Genomic DNA, 6000 nt, shown 5'->3' on the forward strand with positions numbered 1-6000 from the left:
AATTTTCTTTCGATTTAAAATTATAATTATTATTTTTTTAATTCTTTTTTGTTAAACAGAATGGAAGCCTGATTAAATAAAATTGATATTTATTTTGTTGTTTAAATAATTATTGCAGTAACATTTACACTTTATGTAGACAAAAATACATAGATTATAATATTTTTCATTAAAAATAAAAAATATTTGGTATGCTTTTGAAAATATACCAATCTTAAAAAAAAAAAAATATAGAGAAAACACAATTCAATATTTGATTCGTGTTAAAAAAAAGAGATGTAAAAAACTTGTTTTATATAACTTTTTTTTGTGTTTTTGTTAAATTATATAAAATTGTTAAGTAATAAAATTAAGTTTAAAACATAAACAACTATTTTGAAATTTATATTCTTTAGTTTTTTTTTTTTCAACACAATTATCGTTAACTTACATGCAAAAAATAACATTTAGTTTTTTGTATATAAAAAAAAGAGAACAAACGAAATGAACATTTAAAAAAAAGTTATTCTAAATATCGAAACATCAAGACCCAACAAAAATAAAATGTTGTATATTGCCATTCGTGCAGCAAGCAAATAGTTCCTAAGAATATGATGGCTGAAAAATATAAAACACATAAGTATCTAATATTTAAAATTAAATTTTTAAATTTAAAATAAAATTAGTTTAAATAAAAATACTGATATAAACAAAAAAGAAAAAAGTTTTAAAACGATTTAAAAATCAGGACTTTAACAGTCTTTCGAATATTTATATTTCACCAAACACGAAACGACATGGGACTACTTCGAATCTAAGAACGTTCATCACTAAAGGTGCTACTCAAAAACTTGACTTATCAATATCGGCATAGTTTTAATACGGTGATAATGAACACTTTCTTAGATAAAAGGATAACATAGAAAACTGTCGATTTCTAGATGGTCGAGCTACCAATCACATTTTTGAACATGCATACCTACTTTTCGGGATGTAAAGTTGGTCATATACTCTTAGAGATCGAATATCAAACGAAAAGAACTTTGAACTAAAAAAAAAAGAAGAAATTCGATGTGCACCTGAAGTTCCCTGAGCAATCTAATTGAGAAACTCTGCTGTGAATTCACGTATCACAGATGTTATTTATAAAGACCCAAACCACTATTGGTGACCAAAAAAGGTTACCAAAAATCCGCACACAAAAAAAAAACTGTGGTTTGGTGATGAAAACTCAAGTTTCATTAAGAATGTATGCAAGCGCCTCATCTTAGGATGAGTGATGCCTATAAGGCCGTGCAGAGGGCACCAAAACTGCTGACATCCAGTGTTCCAATGAGGAACACCGAATTCTAAAATTAAAGAAGAGGGAATATGGAAAGAAAACTTTCCCAAACTAGCAAAAGGCCAAGACAGCCAACCATCTACTTTGAGACTGAAAAATCCATTCTTCTTATAATGATGTTGAAAATTTCCATCACTGCAATATGCGCCTTCCTAGATGTAGACGGAGCTTTTGATAACACCTCTCATGAATCAGTACCTAAGGCTTTTCTTAGAAAGTGCTTTCCCATCACCATAGCAAAATGGATTGTGAAAATGCTGAGCACTAGAACCGCAGAGGCAACTACAAGTGAAACAACATATAAAATCATTACAACAAGAGGCTATCCCTAGGAACATCTAACATCTCTGGGTGTTCGCTGTCTTCGAGGAAACCTCCAAAGGGGACTTAAAGTTACAAGTAAATGGTGTCTATCGGTGGGGCTTTATACTAACCCGCTATTTTTTAAAACGAATTTACCGATTCAAATTTCACGACTTTTCGGCAGGGTTTCACTTTACATGGTCACAGGAAAGTTTAATCAATAAATTCGTTTTAAAAAGAAAAACAAATCGCGGTAGGTCCGAATATATTAAAGTACAAAAATTTCTAATAATCGCGATAAAATGGACTAAAATTCATTGATCAAGAAAAACAATTTCGAGAAAAACTTTCAAACTAAGTTTAGTAGCAAGTCAGAGTTGTAAGTGAATCCACGGACTACACTCTAAAAAGCAAAATCTATCAAGTGGTGCACTGATGGATCCAGAACCGCTAATGGAACTGGAGCAGGAATATTAGGCCAAACTTAACTTTAAATTTCAATGGACACTTTCCTAGCATATTTCAAGCAAAAATAAGCGGTATAGATAAATGTGCGGAACGAGATCTCGAAAGAAAATACAAAAACCTTAACATTGCCAACATGTCAGATAGTAAAGCAATGAACTCCTATGCCATCAACTCCAAACTCGTATGAGAATGCTTGAAGAAGCTAAACGAACTTGGCATCTTACAAATGTTGGAGTTCAGGGAAACGAGGTAGCACACTCTACAGCTCCTCTAATGGATCCAGAACCACATTGCGGACAACATGATCAAACAAATGATAAAAAATGATGAAGCCAAAAGAATAAAAATTTGAAAAAATTTGGAAAACAATAAGGACTTGTGAATTACAATCGAAACAACTTAACAACCTGAATCTAAATAAACAGGAAAAACCTGAGAATAATAATAAGGTTCCTAATAGGCTGCTGGAAACTAGGAAAACACCTCAAAAACTTTGGTCTGGCTGACAGTGCTACCAGCAGATTTTGCAACAAGCACGATTAAACACTAATGCACCCATGAAATAGATATGTACCTGGGACAATACCAGGTTGTAGTACGTTGAAAAACAGGCGGATTTTTTTAATATCATCATTTGATGTAGAAAAATCAAAAGTGAACAAAAATATTCGAAAGACTTTAACCCAAAAGATGGATAAAAGGACTATTTTTCTTTTTTAATCCTAAAATTTATATTAATTTTACTGTAAATAAATAATGACTCATAAATTTTATATATAAAAATATAAAAAAAATATTAAAAAATAATATTCATTTAACTACTTTACTATAGTAAATTCTAAATATTTATTAATATGCAATATTACAATAAATGTTATGCATACGGGATTGGCTTTTTTTCATTAATAAAGTCTATTGTGTGTGTGTGCATTCAATTCAGTTTTTATATAGAATGTATGTGTGTGTAAGTGTGTGTATATATATATATAATATTATATACTCACGATAAATATTATTTAATTTGAGTTTCAGTACAACAATCACAACAAACATTTAGTATAGGTAAATATTTTTTTTATTTTGTTTTTTTTTTTATATTTATTTATTTTTTAATTTTTATGTAAATATAATTTGTTACTCACTTCCTAATAATCAGACAACGTCAATATCAAATCAACTGACATAGTTTTTTTTTAGTTTTTTTTTTTATATTATTTTTTTTTATTTGTAAAGTAAATTCGGCTTTTTATGAAGTATTTTTTTTTTTTTTAATTTTATTTTATGGATCAATCTTGTTTTTTTTTTATACGCAATTGCGTTCTTAAATTTAATAAAGTTGCAAACAAAATTGAGTTTATTTTTCATAAACAACTAGAGAAGAAAATTCTTTATTATTCTCAAGTTTTTTTTTTTTTAGTTTTAATTTTATTTGAAGATATTTCGACAAATGAATTATATCTTAACTACATGTAAAGATAGGTACACTGTAGAAACACTTTTTATTTTTATTTTTTTTTAATTTAAAATGAAAAAACAACATCACAACCACATTACTTATGAATTGGCTTAGCTCTGCTCTTGTTAGGATTGCTGTACATAAATGCAAGTCTTTTAATTAAAAAATAAAAACAAAAAAACTTAAATATCACCAACTTTGGTAGTTTTCCAAGTGACTAAGATTCATAAAAAAACAAAAATATAAAATAAATAAGCTTGGACGGATTACGACCTATTTCTTTTTCATTATTATTAATTATGTTGAAAATCTACATCAACACAAGAATTAATTACAGTGGACTTTCGCTAACTTGAACATACCATAACTTGAACAATCCAATAACTTGAACATCCTATTTTGCTGAACTTTTTTATTGCTGACTCTATAAGTTGAATATTTTAAATATTCGAAGCTCTTTAAGTTGAACAAATAAATTGTATTTCAACAGAAGTTTGAATTTCCTCAATATAGGATACTACTTTTGTAATCGTGTTGTGTGTCATTTACATTAATTTATAATAACAAATTGAATTCATACAAAACGAAGACTTTTTTATATGTTGCAGTAACTTGAACAATCCAATAACTTGAACAGGCCTGGTTTCGTATGTGTTCAAGTTAGCGAGATTCCACTGTAATTTGTTTGTTTGAAACCTTCAACAGAAGAATATAGACTGTATTTCTGATTTATGGAAAACTCTTATGAAAAGATTACAAACGAACCAAATATTCTAAGAGTGAGAAGCAATCATAGAAGGCATTGCAACATTTTGAGAACTCATAAATTTGTATGAGTTGAACCTTCTTGATAATTTTATATTTTTAGCATTGCTTTGGAAATTTGTAGAAGTGTAAAAGTTATACCCAGAAGAATATCCACATTAAAAAGACAACTCAGAGTTTCACAATTTGGCTACTATATTAATTTTAAGAAAAGAAAACGATATACCTTGAGTTCGGAAAAAATGATGTGAAAGCCTCTGGTACAAAAGACCGATGTAGTTGTTATTGATTGAAGGCGACTGCGGGTAAATGTGCTATAACAGAGTCGGTGGTAAAACCTAAGTACTTATGAATCTAACAATAAAGAACAAAAATATTCGCAAAAACATGCACCCTTTTTCATTTACAATCAAAAGCAAATTATCAAAAAGCTTTGGTCGAGACTTGACACACTAAGCTAAAATAAACCTGATCGAAAGACTATCAATGATCTCTCCGATCCGAAAAATCTTCGTTTCTAAACCTTTGGATCGGTAAAGAGGAAATCCGGAACTCAGTTATCATTTTTTTTTTTTTTATGTGGTTCTCTAGGATTAGAAGAAAGCCTAAAATTTTGAAGCAATATTCCCTTAAAATATATAAACTTTCAAAACTTGTATAATCATATAAAAAGGTTGAGTATGGCTGGTCTAAACCAACAAAGAGTGATTAGCTACATGAACTTTGCTTAAAAGAGACTGAACTGGAGTTAATATGTAATGGCTACCGAACGCAGTCTCCCACTGGATTTGAATAAGTTATTAACAAAATATACAATTGAAAAATAAGTATTTTTCTTTTTAATTGAAGAAATATGTACTTTACTGTAACATTTTTGGTATTTTGAAATGATAAAGGGATTTAATTGACAATAGATAGTTGTTATAAAAAAAAAAATAATAAAAACAAAAATAAAACAAAAACCTACAGAGGAAATAGATCAGAGCTAAGCACTTAAACGATTGGTTTCTATAGAACAATTGAAAAGTAGGAATATTTTATATTTGACTTCAACGCATGATTAACAAACCTTTGTCTACTTGTATTTCTTAAATGTCAAGAAAAATTAAGTATTTGAAACAAAATTGTAACAACTAAAAAAAAGTAAGTTTACCGAAAATTATAATTGCTATTTTATAAAACTATTTCTTTGTTCTGATTATTAGTACACTAACCACGCACTAGTACACTAACCACGCACTAGTACACTAACCACGCATATACCGCACTAATTTATTGACATAAACAATTGTTTACATATTCAATTGTCTTCGATCATTTTCGTCATTTTTGAGCTTTTACAATGGCTAGGAGGAGTATTGGGAAAGAGGTTTCAGGTCATAAGCAAGAAAGTAACGTATGTATGCTTGAGTTTCAATTCAGGAAAAAAAATTTTCTAACATCAAACAACGTAATAAGAAAAATCAAATCACTTGTTAGCAGTGCTTTTTAAAACATGGAGAAGACAACAAAGATGAACAAAAGTCAATTTTATTGCTTAATTCAATTATTATATATGAATATTACATGTTCGCAAAATATAACTTCAGCATTGTCTTAATTAAATAACTAGTTTACTCAATGCCAACACTGTTTGCTTTATGAAATTATGGTTTACTATCACAATTAAATCCTATTATATTTTTTA

Source organism: Episyrphus balteatus, chromosome 3 (assembly GCF_945859705.1).
Source record: "Episyrphus balteatus chromosome 3, idEpiBalt1.1, whole genome shotgun sequence".
Classification (NCBI taxonomy): Eukaryota; Metazoa; Arthropoda; class Insecta; order Diptera; family Syrphidae; genus Episyrphus; species Episyrphus balteatus.